The sequence below is a fragment of the Balaenoptera borealis genome, assembly GCF_965194805.1.
Source record: "Balaenoptera borealis genome assembly, chromosome: 3".
Lineage (NCBI taxonomy): Eukaryota > Metazoa > Chordata > Mammalia > Artiodactyla > Balaenopteridae > Balaenoptera > Balaenoptera borealis.
The window spans coordinates 30024098-30040179 of record NC_138866.1 but is presented as its reverse complement, the minus strand read 5'-3'; the positions used below and the strand labels follow the sequence as shown (position 1 = coordinate 30040179).

Here is a 16082-nt window from a genome sequence, read left to right as displayed (position 1 = left end):
ACATACATATCGATAATTACCTTAAATGTGAATGGATTAAATGCCGCAACCAAAAGACATACCCTGGCTGAATGGATACAAAAACAAGACCCATATATATGCTGTCTACAAGAGACCCGCTTCAGACCTAGGGACACACATAGACTGAAAGTGAGGGGATGGAAAAAGATATTCCACACAAATGGAAATCAAAAGAAAGCTGGAGCAGCAATTCTCATATCAGACAAAATAGACTTTAAAATAAAGACTATTACAAGAGACAAAGAAGGACACTACATAATGATCAAGGGATCAATTCAAGAAGAAGATAACAATTGTAAATATTTATGCACCCAACATAGGAGTACCTCAATACATGAGTCAAATGCTAACAGCCATAAAAGGGGAAATCGACAGTAACACAATAACAGTAGGGGACTTTAACACCCCACTTTCACCAATGGAGAGATCAACCAAAATGAAAATAAATAAGGAAACACAAGATTTAAATGATACATTAAACAAGATGGACTTGATATTTATAGGACATTCCATCCAAAAACAAAAGATGACACATTCTTCTCAAGTGCTCATGGAACATTCTCCAGAATAGATCATATCTTGGGTCACAAATCAAGTCTTGGTAAATTTAAGAAAATTGAAATCGTATCAAGCATCTTTTCTGACCACAATGCTATGAGACTAGATATCAATTAAAGGAAAAAAAACTGTAAAAAATACAAACACATGGAGGCTAAACAATATGCTACTAAATAACCAACAGATCACTGAAGAAATCAAAGAGGAAATCAAAAAATACCTAGAAACAAATGACAATGAAAACACGATGGCCCAAAACCTATGGGATGCAGCAAAAGCGGTTCTAAGAGGGAAATTTACAGCAATACAATCATACCTCAGGAAACAAGAAAAATCTCAAACAACCTAATCTTACATGTAAAGCAATTAGAGAAAGAAGAACAAAAAAACCCCAAAGTTAGCAGAAGGAAAGAAATCATAAAGATCAGATCAGAAATAAATGAAAAAGAAATGAAGGAAACAATAGCAAAGATCAATAAAACTAAACGCTGGTTCTTTGAGAACATAAACAAAATTGATAAACCATTAGCCAGACTCATCAAGAAAAAAAGGGAGAAGACTCAAATCAACAGAATTTGAAATGAAAAAGGAGAAGTAACAACTGACACTGCAGAAATACAAAGGATCATGAGAGACTACTACAGGCAACTATATGTCAATAAAATGGACAACCTGGAAGAAATGGACAAATTCGTAGAAAAGCACAACCTTCCGAGACTGAACCAGGAAGAAATAGAAAATATAAACAGACCAATCACAAGCACTGAAATTGAAACTGTGGTTAAAAATCTTCCAACAAACAAAAGCCCAGGACCAGAAGGATTCACGGGCGAATTCTATCAAACATTTAGAGAAGAGCTAACACCTATCCTTCTCACACTCTTCCAAAATATAGCAGAGGGAGGAACACTCCCAAACTCATTTACAAGGCCACCATTACCCTGATACCAAAACCAGAAAAAGATGTCACAAAGAAAGAAAACTACAGGCCAATATCACTGATGAATATAGAATCAAAAATCCTCAACAAAATACTAACAAACAGAATCCAACAACACAGTAAAAGGATCATACACCATGATCAAGTGGGGTTTATCCCAGGAATGCAAGGATTCTTCAATATACGCAAATCAATCAACGTGATACATCATATTAACAAATTGAAGGAGAAAAACCATATGATCATCTCAATAGATGCAGAGAAAGCTTTCGACAAAATTCAACACCCATTTATGATAAAAGCCCTGCAGAAAGTAGGCATAGAGGGAACTTTCCTCAACGTAATAAAGGCCATATATGACAAACCCACAGCCAACATCGTTCTCAATGGTGGAAAATCTGAAACCATTTCCACTAAGATCAGGAAGAAGACAAGGTTGCCCACTCTCACCACTATTATTCAACATAGTTTTGGAAGTTTTAGCCACAGCAATCAGAGACAAAAAAGAAATAAAAGGAATCCAAATCAGAAAAGAAGAAGTAAAACTGTCACTGTTTGCAGATGACATGATACTATACAAAGAGAATCCTAAACATGCTACCAGAAAACTACTAGAGCTAATCAATGAATTTGGTAAAGTAGCAGGATACAAAATTAACGCACTGAAATCTCTTGCATTCTTATACACTAATGATGAAAAATCTGTAAGAGAAATTAAGGAAACACTCCCATATACCATTGCAACAAAAAGAATAAAATACCTAGGAATAAACCTACCTAGGGAGACAAAAGACCTGTATGCAGAAAACTATAAGACACTAATGAAAGAAATTAAAGATGATACAAACAGAAGGAGAGATATACCATGTTCTTGGATTGGAAGAATCAACATTGTGAAAATGACTATACTACCCAAAGCAATCTGCAGATTCAATGCAATCCCTATCAAACTACCAATGGCATTTTTCACAGAATTAGAACAAAACATTTCACAATTTGTATGGAAATGAAAATGACCCCGAATAGACAAAGCAATCTTGAGAAAGAAAAATGGAGCTGGAGGAATCAGGCTCCCGGACTTCAGACTATACTACAAAGCTACAGTAATCAAGACAGTATGGTACTGGCACAAAAACAGAAATATAGATCAATGGAACAGGATAGAAAGCCCAGAGATAAACCCATGCACATATGGTCTCCTTATTTTTGATAAAGGAGGCAAGAATATACAGTGGAGAAAAGACAGCCTCTTCAATAAGTAGAGCTGGGAAAACTGGACAGCTACATGTAAAAGAATGAAATTAGAACACTCCCTAACATCATACACAAAAATAAACTCAAAATGGATGAAAGACCTAAATGTAAGGCCAGACACTATAAAACTTAGAGGAAAACATAGGCAGAACACTCTATGACATATATCACAGGAAGATCTCTTTTGACCCACCTCCTAGAGAAATGGAAATAAAAACAAAAATAAACAAATGGGACCTAATGAAACTTAAAACTTTTGCACAGCAAAGGAAACCATAAACAAGACGAAGAAACAACCCTCAGAATGGGAGAAAATATTTGCAAATGAAGCAACTGACAAAGGATTAATCTCCAAAATATATAAGCAGCTCATGCAGCTCAATATCAAAAAAACAAACAACCCAATCCAAAAATGGGCAGAAGACCTAAATAGACATTTCTCCAAAGAAGATATACAGATTGCCAACAGACACATGAAAGGATGCTGAACATCACTAAACATTAGAGAAATGCAAATCAAAACTACAATGAGGTATCACCTCACACCGGTCAGGATGGCCAGCATCAAAAAATCTACAAACAATAAATGCTGGAGAGGGTGTGGAGCAAAGGGAACCCTCTTGCACTGTTGGTGGGAATGTAAATTGATACAGCCACTATGGAGAACAGTATGGAGGTTCCTTAAGAAACTAAAAATGCAACTACCATATGACCCAGCAATCCCACTACTGGGCATATACCCTGAGAAAACAATAATTCAAAAAGACAAATGTAGCACAATGTTTATTGCAGCACTGTTTACAATAGCCAGGACATGGAAGCAACCTAAGTGCCCTTCGACAGATGAATGGATAAAGAAGATGTGGCACATATATATAATGGAATATTACTCAGCCATAAAAAGAAACGAAATTGAGTTATTTTTACTGAGGTGGTGGATGGACCTAGAGTCTGTCATACAGAGTGAAGTAAGTCAGAAAGAGAAAAACAAATACCGTATGCTAACACATTTATATGGAATCTAAAAAGAAAAAAAAATGGTTCTGAAGAATCTAGCAGCAGGACAGGAATAAAGATGCAGATGTAGAGAATGGACTTGAGGACATGGGGAGGGGGAAGGGTAAGTTGGGACGAAGTTAGAGAGTGGCATGGACATATATACACTACCAAATGTAAAATAGATAGCTAGTGGGAAGCAGCCGCATAGCACAGGGAGATCAGCTTGGTGCTTTGTGACCACCTAGAAGGCTGGGATAGGGAGGGTGGGAGGGAGACACAAGAGGGAGGGGATATGGGGATATATGTATACGTATAGCTGATTCACTTTGTTATACAGCAGCAACTAACACAACAATGAAAAGCAATTATACTCCAATAAAGATGTTAAAAAAATAAAGAAATCAAGACAGTGTGGTATTGGTGAAGGAACAAACTATAGACCAATGAGACAGCATAGAGAGACCAGAAATAGACCTAGACAAATATGACCAATTGATGTTCAACAGAGGTTCAAAGGCAATTCAATGGAGAAAGGATTCTCTTTTCAACAAATAGTGTTGGAACAACTGGATATCCATATGTTAAAAACAACCCAAAACAACCTTATCTTCACACCTACACAAAACTTAATTCAAATAGATCATAGCTCTAATCGTAAAACATAAAACTATAGAACTTTTACAGAAAAACAAAGGAGAAAATCTTCATGATCTTGATTAGGCAAAGAATTCTTAGATAAGACACTAAAAGTATGATCCACAATAGAAAATATTGGTAAATTAGACTTCAACAAAGTTAAAAACTTTTGCTCTGATAAAGATATTGTTAACAGAATGAAAATACATACTACACTCTTGGATAAAATATTTATAAATCACATATCAAAGGTCTTGTATGCACAGTATATAAAAAGCTCTCAATATTTAATGGTAGGAGAAGGATTGATCCAGCAATCACACTGTTAGGTATCTTCCCTAGAGAAATAAAAACTTTTGTTCATGCAGCTCTATGGAAAATCAACCAAAACTGGAAATAACCCAAAGGTCCATCAAAAGATGAATAAATACGAACTGTGGTATGTCCATACAATGGAATTTTACTCAGCAATAGAAAGGACTGAACTATTGATACATGTAACAACCTGGATATTCTTCAAGGCATTATGCTAAATGATAAAAAAGCCATTCTCAAAAGGTTATACACTGTATTATTCCATTATACGACATTTTTGAAAGGACTAAAGCACAGTGCCAGAGAACAGATTAGGGGTGGCGTGAAGGTGAGATTACAAAGATAACAGGAGACTTTTTTTGGGGTGACAAAACTATTTTGCATTCAGACTGTGGTGGTAGTTACAGAAATCAATACATGTGTTAAAATCCATAGAACTGTAAGTACATTATATGTTAACTTAAAAAATAACATTTGAATCTTTAATAATAATAGACATTTACTTTTCTGAAATAATTTCTGAAAACCCTAAGAATTAGATATTGGACTAAATGACCTCTCAAGATTCTTATAGCTCTTATTCTTATTGAGCAGTTCCTTTGGAAAACACTAAAGACAGATTCATCTATATTTAACTTAATTGCTTCCAATACTACAAATTTGGGTAAAACAATCTCAAATACTTTAAAGATAATAGGATAATAGAGGGGAAAGAATAGGTGTTTAATTTATCATTGAAACAGTCATTTTCTTTAACATGTGAAACAAGAAACAGGTAGAAAAAGAGTAAGTTGTCATTCTAACCTTATTAGAACTCATCTGCATTTCAATCAGGAGCTGTTTTGACCACAGCAGCTTAAACACAATAGGGACCCAACCTTCCATTTTTCTGCTCCTCCATCCTTAGCATATAGCCTACATCCTCAGGGTCACCTCATGGGCCATAGCTGATGGATCTCCAACCGTTCTGTTTATCTTCCAAGGGAACAAGAAAGATGAAGGGGAGGATATGCAAAAAACTTCCAACTGAGTCAAGTCCGTTTAAGGAGTTTTATTTGGCGGTGCATGTATGCTTCTTCTCATTGGCCAGACCTTAGTTACATAGCTAGCCCTATCTGCAAGGGAGGTTGGGAAATGCAGTTTTTTAGTTGGGCCCAATGCAGCCCAGGATAAGATCAGAATTCTGTTACTAATGAAGGAGGGGAAATGGATGTTGGGTATTCAGCTAGTAGTTTCTGCAATAGATTCTCCCGTGTGAGAGATGGTTAATTTGATTTCATGAGGAAGGGTGGGCAGAAAGGCAGTTTGCAATAGCCCAGAGAAGCATTTGTCTTTCAGTGGGATTATCTGGTTGAATAAGCTGTGGAGAACAACTCAGCCTCAGTAAGAATCCCTTTACCAGGAGGACTGTCAGTCTGACCAAGAGAAGATCCTCTCCAATCTGTCAGGATTTGAGAATAAAAAGTGTCTTCCATTCCTGGAAGCTTCCAGGAAGAATTACAACTTGTAGCTCCATGTTGACTAGGTCTTGATTGAGTTGAGGACCCATACGGTAGCCTCCAGGCTTGCAGATGACGTAGGACTGCCCAGCAGTTGGGGCTAAAGTCTGGGCCATCACTCAGGATTTGCACACACTGGGCCGAGCAAAGGCTTCCGGTAGCTCTTCTACCGACCCACTTCTGTGGCACTTGGAATGTCTCCACCATTTCCTCTCCACTGTAGAGACGCCCCCACCTTTGGGAGGGACACAGGCGTTTTCAGCACTGTCCTTCGTTGCTATCTTCCAGAACTCCCTCCTCAGGGGTCTGTTAATGCTGTTACCTGGAAAAACTGTGTCTCACGGTTTTGCTCTCTTCTCTTCCCCAGCTAGGCTTCTCCTTTTCAGCTGTGTTTTTAGCTCTAATCTTTTCCCTCCCACTGTATTGCTGTGATGGCCCATTATGTGGTGATAAGTAAAATATGGAAATATATATGTGTATTAGTCAGGGTTCTCCGGAGAAACAAAACCAATCGGATATTTGTAAATAAATAAATACAATAAATCAATGTAAACAAATAAATTTACATATATATAAAATAGAAATTGACTCACGTAATTATGGAGATGAAGAAGTCCCATGATTTGCCATCTGGAAGCTGGGGAACAAGGGAAGCCGGTGGTGTAGGCCAGTCCGAGTCCGAAGGCCTGAGAACCAGGAGCTCTGAGGTCCAAAAGCGGGAGGAAGTAAATGTGCCGGCTCAGGCAGAGAGCAAACTCACCCCTCCTCCACCTTTTGGTCCTTTTCATGCCCTCAAGGGGGCTGATGATTCCCAGCTGCGCTGATGAGGATACCAATCCGCCACTTCAACTGCTAATCTCTTTCAGAAACACCCTCACAGATGCACCCAGAAATAATGATTTCCCAGCGATCCGGGCAGCTCTTAGACCAGTCAAGGTGACGTATAAAATTAACCGCCATGACCTCCATTTATTTGGCTTTTGAGCACAGCAGTGGGAGGTGCTGAGAAGCCAGAGAGCTCTGAACGCATTTGGGGGTCTCTAAAGTGATAACATACAGTGGCAATAATAATAATAACGACAACAACAACAAAAATAAGAATAGGGGCTTCCCTGGTGGCGCAGTGGTTGAGAATCTGCCTGCCAATGCAGGGGACACGGGTTCGAGCCCTGGTCTGGGAGGATCCCACATGCCGCGGAGCAACTGGGCCCGTGAGCCACAACTACTGAGCCTGCGCTCTGGAGCCTGTGCTCCGCAACAGGAGAGGCCACGATAGTGAGAGGCCCGCGCACCGCGATGAAGAGTGGCCCCCGCTCGCCGCAGCTGGAGAAAGCCCTCGCACAGAAACGAAGACCCAACACAGCCATAAATAAATAAGTAAAATTAAAAAAAAAAAAAATAAGAATAAAGAAACATACAGACTTTCAGCCCTCTGTAAACGTAACGACCTAAATCCCTCCGCAGTCACTGGATTTCTGGCCCATGCCCCTCACTCTTACCGCTCAAGCGTGGACCCAACAGGTTTCTCATTGTCAGCACCTGCGTTTCTTTGTGTGCGGACCTTCTCTTGCTGCTGGAGCCCACTTAGCTGCTCACACCGCCAGGCAGAAGTACCAGGGCATTAATGCTCTCTAGGAGCAGCCCTCAACCAACGACTTATGCGAACTGGTGTATACATGGCCCCTTGCGTGGAGTAAATCCGAGGCATACGCTGTATGCTGGCTGCCAGAGTCTCTCCTGGGGGATAAGCTCCAGGCATCCACAATGGCGGCTGCCTTAAGAACACATGCTTCCCCCCCTGGTGTTCCCTTCACCTCCCAAAAAGACTGGTTACCCTAGAGTCCTTGTCTTAGGATCTGCTTCTGAGGGAACCCAAACTAAGACAGGTCCCAGCTGACAGTATTATGAGGAACAGCATATATAAGCAGACAAAGAAGACATCACTATTTCATGCTTTTTTTTTTTTTTCTTTTGAGGCGCTACTGTCACGCTAATGGCTAAGCTATTATTGCTTCGTGTCAATTCTAACAAACTTAGATATCTGTTTTCTAAATCCAGAACAGATTAGAAGTAAAAAATTAGAAGGGAGTAGTTTTATGCTACAGGAAGGCAGAAAAGGAACTAAAAAATGAATGCAAGGGAAGGCCAAAAACATGATTGAAAAAATAAGCAGTCATAGATACAGAGAACAAACAGGTGGTTGCCAGATGGAAGGGGGGCTGGGGGGATGAGAGAAATAGGTGAGGGAGATTGAGGTACAAGCTTCCAGTTACAAAATAAACGAGTCATGGCAATGAAATGTACAGTGTGGGGAATATAGTCCATAATTATGTCATATCTTTCTATGGTGGCAGATGGTAACTAGCTTTACGGTGGTGACCATTTTATAATGTATAGAAATATCGAATCACTATGTTGTGTAGCAGGAACTAACATAGTGGTGTAGGTCAATTATACTTCAAAAACAAACAAGCAAACTCACAGAAAAAGAGATCAGACTTGTGGTAACCAGAGACGGGGTGGCATGGGGGAGGGGGAATTGGATGAAGGTGGTCAATAGGTATAAACTCCCAGTTATAAGTACTAGGGATGTAATGGACAACACGATAAATATAATGAACGCTGATGAACGTTACCTGTGAAAGTTAAGAGTAAATCCTAAGAGGTCTCATCACAAGGAAAAAAATTTTCTTTTTAAAAATTTTTATATCTATACAAGATGATGGTTGCTTGCTAAACTTACTGTGATAATCATTTCATGAGGTATGTTAAGTCAGACCATTCTGCTGTACACCTTAAACTTAGGCAGTGCTGTGTGTCAATTATATCTCAATAAAACTGGAAGAAAAAAAATAAGCAGCCATGGTTATTGGTATCCACAGCAGATGGGGACCATTTAGTTTAGGACAAATAGCACTACACACTTCAGATGGTCCCAATGGGTCAGTGTTTATAGAATTGTAGATGAACTGTTCTAACTTCCAGATCCCTGCCCTTGACCTGATGTGGTAATCCACTGCCCACCATTGTTGCCCAGGTATAGACTCTTCTTACTTCTTGCTTGGATTATTAGCAGCCACTTATCAGGCCTCTTTAGTATCATGCTCACCTCTCCTTAATTCGTCCCCACTACTGTTGCCAGAGAGATCATTTTAACAAGCAAACCAAATTATGCTTAAAATCCTTCAGTAGCAGTATTTCTCAGCCAGGGAATGTCCCAGATGTCCTAGGGAGTGTATGCCCTTAAAAGTTTCTTTCTTTTTTTTTTTTTTTTTTTGATTTCCTGTTTCAGAGTCTATTTTTCTGAACTTGAAATACGAATGTTAGAATTACTTAATTATTCCCACCTGTGAAAGCCGAAGCATTTGCTCCCCTCTTGAGGGGGCCTGCACGGTGGTTAATGAGACGGGAAGAAGGAAAACTGTCTTGAAGCAATTACTCAGCTGGGTTATCAGGGGACCACTGATAACCACAGTGGCAGTTTTAGCTGGTACACTATTTTAAGTTGTTTGCATTTTTGGTTATGTATTTTAAAATTTATACCCAGAACGAATTAATGGCTAAAGATGGGACACATTTAGGTACTCACATCGAAAAGCAAAAAAAGAATGAAAAAACATAAGAAAGAACATTCTCTAAATCTCTTCAAGATGATTTCATCAGATCTAGAAATTGCACGTATATAACAACACTTGTTGTATAGTATATCAAGGGATCTCTGATACTTGTGACTGTTACATGTAATCTGGTGTCCAGTTTATTGGGTATAAAGACTGTTAATATCTACAAAGTGTTCTGGGCTAGAAGAGCTGGGAAAGAGCAGTCAGAAACCCTTTCCTAATTTCATCATTTAGAAATAAACACTAATGTTTCAAAAATAAACCAGTTGGTATTTTTTTTCACAGCAAAGGCAAGCATTCCAACATTAGGTCATAAAAGCAGTTTTAATCTATTTTTGCTACTGTAAAGTGTAGTCAAAATCATTCTATATTAGGTGTGCTCAATCTCAAAATACATCCACAATACAAGGTGTTAATGGTAAATGTACTGGACAAGAAAAAATGCTTTTCCTTACGTAATTAACAAGGTAAATTAAGGAGCATGTGTTGCCTATTAATGGAACAAAGAAGGAATTTGTCTGTTTAAATAAATACTATTAAACAGTTATTAAAAACTGCATCTTGTAATATAATCTGTAATCCACTAACCTAAAAATATTTTTTAACTCAAAAATATTTCTTTATCTTATACCACATATAAATGACATGAGATTTTTAAAATCCTCCAAGAGTATCACAAGCTTATCTATTTTATCTCTGTGAGAGACATTCAAGGGTCATAACTGGATCTTTTAGCATGATACATTAGCCTCTCTAAGACTTGGTCCACATTCCTACCATTCACCAATGCACACTACCTCCTGGCTATCCCAAACCATTGAAAGTTCCCCCTCAAACCCTGGGTTTGTGCATGTGCTCCTTTCTGCCTGGAATGTTCTTCCATCATTGTCACCATTTTTGAACCAAATGAAGCATTTCTTACTTAATCCTTGACATCAACTTATCTCTAAACATTTCCCTTTCTGAAAGTCAGGAAGAATTAGATGTTACTTTCTGTGTTTCCAAACCATCCTTTTCACAATCCATTTAATTATCAGGAAGTTTTGTAAGTAGTTGAGTAGTTCTCTGTCTCTCCCACTAGACTGTGAGTTCTTGCAGTGGGATTTTTGTCTTATTTATGTTTGTATCCCCTGGGCACAGTGCCTGGAACAAAAATTGGCTCTCAATAAATGTTTAAAATGATGTTCCGTAAGGTGACCCCCATCAAGAAAGGGCTTAATTATATTTTTAAAATTCTGTTTAGAAAGCTGGAAAGTGTAAACTGTATTTTGAAAAAGATTACCATCTCAAATGACTAAAAGAGAAACAAAAACGTTGATATTTACAAAGGTGCCCTCTCAGATCTTCAGGGCACTGAGCTTTCCACAGAACCCAGTCCCGAGGGGATCCTGGGTACACAGGCTGTGCTCAGCTCAGAATCACCCATTCTTTTCACGTGAACTCCCTGTGTCTACCTGATGGATATGACCCAGACTGGTCTTTTTATCACTTATACTGGCTTCTCGTTCCTTTTGGAGAGGGCCCTATAGCTGGAGTGAACGAGGTAAAGGCAGAAAAGGACGAAGGAGCCAGGCTATATTGCCATAAGATGTTATTTTAGTGCCTTGCAAGGAAAGAGGCCCTTGGAGGAATGAATCCACGTATGTAAGCACGAGCAGTTACATTTAATTTTGTTTTAGAGAAATCCTGAGGAAAAACTGCAGGAAAGCAGTGGTATGTTCTCTTGTTGGCCCAGGAATCAAAAGGATGCATGTGAAAGTCTCCTCATTTCTTGTAAATCAGGGCCAGGTGGGTCTGCTAGGCGTCCTGTTTATATCTGAAGAATGTCAGGAAATCTCTAATTAAATATTCTGGAGGTGCTCTAATTTTTGGGGAATCTTGTTTGAGCAAAACCCAAGGGATGAGCTCATGTAGCTCACTATTAAAAAAACAAACAACCCAATCCAAAAATGGGCAGAAGACCTAAATAGACATTTCTCCAAAGAAGACATACAGACGGCCACGAAGCACATGAAAAGCTGCTCAACATCACTAATTATTAGAGAAATGCAAATCAAAACTACAATGAGCTATCACCTCACACTGTTTAGAATGGGCATCATCAGAAAATCTACAAACAACAAGTGCTGGAGAGGGTGTGGAGAAAAGGAAACCCTCTTGCACTGTTGGTGGGAATGTAAATTGATACAGCCACTACAGGGAACAGTATGGAGGTTCCTTAAAAACCTAAAAATAGAACTACCATATGACCCAGCAATCCCACTACTGGGCATATACCCAGAGAAAACCATAATTCAAAAAGACACATGCACCCCAATGCTCATTGCAGCACTATTTACAATAGCCAGGTCATGGAAGCAACCTAAATGCCCATCAACAGACAAATGGATAAAGAAGTTGTGGTACATATATACAATGGAGTATTACTCAGCCATAAAAAGGATCGAAATTGGGTCATTTATAGAGACGTGGATGGATCTAGAGACTGTCATACAGAGTGAAGTAAGTCAGAAAGAGAAAAACAAATATATATTAACACATATATGTGGAATCTAGAAAAATGGTACAGATGAACTGGTTTGCAGGGCAGAAATAGAGACACAGATGTAGAGAACAAACATATGGACACCAAGGGGAAAAGCGGCAGGGGGTGGTGGTGGTGGTGGTGTGATGGATTGGGAGATTGGGATTGACATGTATACACTAATATGTATAAAATGGATAACTAATAAGAACCTGCTGTATAAAAAAAAAACAAAAACCAAGGGATGAGGATATAAAAAGAAAAGTCTTAAAAGTCCACCTTCTCTTTTCTGTTTGAAAGGGCACTAGTGTATTCTGCCAGCTTCACTCCAACACTTCCCTAAGGAAAAGAGTGCAGGTTAAGTGGGGCGCCCTTGTGCCTTCCAAGAGAGTTCAATTATTTAACTCAGGTGCAGGTGATTTGGCTGAAAGCAGTTTGAGCAAAAGCAATTTGGTCGAATATAATTTGGACAATAAGATAATTTGGGTCAAAAATGAATGCTTCTTGATCATTGATTTTTCATGTATTAATCATTTTGGCAGACTAGGAGGGAGGTTTTGCAACCCTTAATGTATTCTTTGGGCATTTTTTGTCTCCTCTCCCTGCCTTTTTTAAGTGCAGTGAGTTTTTTTCCTTATTCTTTGGATATTTTACCTTTGGAATTAGTTTTCAAAAATGTATTCCAGGGGCTTCCCTGGTGGCGCAGTGGTTGAGAGTCTGCCTGCTGATGCAGGGGACACGGGTTCGAGCCCTGGTCTGGGAGGATCCCACATGCCGCGGAGCCACTAGGCCCGTGAGCCACAACTACTGAGCCTGTGCGTCTGGAGCCTGTGCTCCGCAACAAGAGAGGCCGCGATAGCGAGAGGCCCGCGCACCGCGATGAAGAGTGGCCCCCACTTGCTGCGGCTAGAGAAAGCCCTCGCACAGAAACGAAGACCCAACACAGCCAAAAAAAAAAAAAATGTATTCCAGCTCTGCACTCTATATGATAATGAAAAGTTGGAAACATTTTAAATGCTGAGCGAAAGAAAGCTAGTTGAAATAAACTCCATGTCCAACAATAGGTGGATTGCTTAAACATGTTATAGCATGTTTCAAAGAAGTATGAAAATCCCCAGCTATCCCCCAAATTAGCTATTTATCAAGACTCAGACCTAAGGGATATAAATGTGTAACCCATTCTTCTAGAAAAGACATATGGACACACACAGAAAAATCTGGAAGATGTATGCTTTGGTGATTTTTTCTAATAGGTGAATTGATATGGGAATTCTTTATAGTTGCCTATGTTCTATTTTTTTTCCTTTTAATGAACATCCATTGCCTTTTTAGTAAGAAAAATAACTTTAGAAACTTCCTTAATAAAATAAACTGTAAGAGAATGATCTGGAATTTTCATGCCTTGGGGATGTGATGGAGACTTGCAGCTGCCTGCACCATCATCATGTTACTTGAGGCAGCAGTGCACTCAGCCAGAGGGCTGCCTCTCCCAGCCTCCCCTGTAGCTGCATGGGCCTTGGGACTGGGTTCTGACCTTAGCAGAGGGGCTATGTGATCCTTCCAGAACGTCTCCTTAAAAGGGATGGAGTGGGCCCTTGCCTTTCTCATCTTCTGTCCTCTGCCTGAACTTGGATATGATGGCCGACACTCCAAGTGTTAAGGTCAGGGATAACTGACTGAAAATGAACTAAACAATTAAGGAAAAACCAGCAAACCTCCCTCACTAAAACAGGAAAATATTTAGAGAAACAGACAAAAATTCGTAGAGGCTGTAAAATCACCCCCAAAGGCACTAGAATTGTTAATACTTAAAAAAGTCAGCAACTGGAGATATTTATGTAACAGGATGAAGCTAGGTGCCAAGTGGGAGTGTTTTCTCATCTTGGTTGGAACTGATAACTAACTTAACTGCTGAAAACAAAACCTCAAGTTTCCCCACATTGTAAGCGCAGAGAATGGCCAGCCATGGGGATGGCAGCTTTCCAAAATGACTTGCTGAGAGGCAATACTTTCAGCAGGTCCCACACCACCACAAACTCCAACCTCCCAGTATCCCTCTGACCCCATCCTAAACGCCCACACCATCTCCCAGTATAGGACTTTGGGGGAGGGAAATGGTTTTTTAAGCAGGAAAATATTATGAAGAACAGCGATGTCTCCTTTTTCTTCTGCCCCTCATGGGGATAGAGAATAAGCTCCTGAAAGGGGCAGGACCTGGGGAGATTCACATCTGTACAACTTGGGAGTATCTTCAAGAAAGGCAGGCTGACATCTCATCTTCTGGTTAGGACTAAAGAAAGAGCCCTGGGAGAGATGATAAGAGATGTCCAGATCAGGTGAGGACAAGGACCATTCCTCTAAATGTTTCACTCCTAGAAGTACAGAAAGTAGATTCCTCTTGTGTCGGCCGATTCCATGATTATGAGCCTCCTTGAATTGATGAGGTTGGGATAGGGCTAACTGGGGAACGTCATAGCAAATAGCAAAGAGCCTAGGCCTCGCACAAATATAGCTTAGATTGCCTGTGGGGGTCATCCTGAGGATGAGATCACTCGTCTTTAGGGATCCTAGACACCTTGGGAAACTGTCTCACATCACTGAAGCTTGTTGAGACCAGCACCCAATCACCCATCCATAACCAGACCATAGAAAACTAGACTGGGCTTCCCTGGTGGCACAGTGGTTGAGAATCTGCCTGCCAATGCAAGGGACACGGGTTCGAGCCCTGGTCTGGGAAGATCCCACATGCCGCGGAGCAGCTGGGCCCGTGAGCCACAATTACCGAGCCTGCACGTCTGGAGCCTGTGCTTCGCAACGAGAGGCCGCGATAGTGAGAGGCCCGCGCACCGCGATGAAGAGTGGCCCCCGCTCGCCGCAACTAGAGAAAGCCCTCGCACAGAAACGAAGACCCAACACAGCCATAAATAAATGAATAAACAAATACTTAAAAAAAAAAAGAAAACTAGTCTGGGCTTGGTGGGAGGCAGGGAGGATGGGGGGCTTTGAATTGAATTTGAAATGGAAAGTTTCAAATAAACAAGACTGAACTTCAAGGACTAAAATGAGATGACTTTTTTTTTAAATTAATTTATTAATTTTTGGCTGCGTTGGGTCTTCACCGCTGCGTGAGGGCTTTCTCTAGTTGCGGCGAGCGGGGGAGACTCTTCATTGCAGTGCACGGGCTTCTCGTTGTGGTGGCTTCTCTTGTTGCGGAGTACGGGCTCTAGATGCACTGGCTTCAGTAGTTGTAGCACACAGGCTCAGTAATTGTGACTTGCGGGCTCTAGAGCACAGGCTTAGCAGTTGTGGTGTATGGGCTTAGTTGCTCCGAGGCATGTGGGATCTTCCCGGACCAGGACTCGAACCGATGTCCCCTGCATTGGCAGGCGGATTCTTAACCACTGCCACCAGGGAAGCCCCTAAAATGAAATGACTTTGATAACTGAAAGTAATCGAGGAGCTATGGGCTTAAACAGAAATGTCATTAAGGGAGCTCACTCCTCCACTGGGAAAAGGTGTTCCACAGAGCCCAGTAGAGAGCAGGCACTGGAAAACTAGGCCCATTTTGTGTTTTCACTCCAGTGTGGGATTCCCCCTTTTTAAACCAATTATATATATTCCTTTTCAAAAAAATTGTCCAATTGACTATATTGTTTCAAGCCAAATGGTATGCCATCCCGAAGGCTGGACAGGGTCTTGCAATGAGGTGGTCACAT

The 16082-nt window shown here is 40.3% G+C and overlaps 1 long non-coding RNA gene across 1 annotated transcript in view; it reads right to left on the bottom strand.

Moving 5' to 3' along the window:
• The window catches only part of LOC309625199, a 73763-nt gene extending 65748 nt beyond the window's left edge, over window positions 1-8015 (bottom strand). The window contains exon 1 of the long non-coding RNA XR_014242382.1: window positions 6816-8015. This is a non-coding gene — a long non-coding RNA (uncharacterized lncRNA). The remainder of the gene's footprint in view (window positions 1-6815) is intronic.
• Window positions 8016-16082: the final 8067 nt, after the last annotated feature.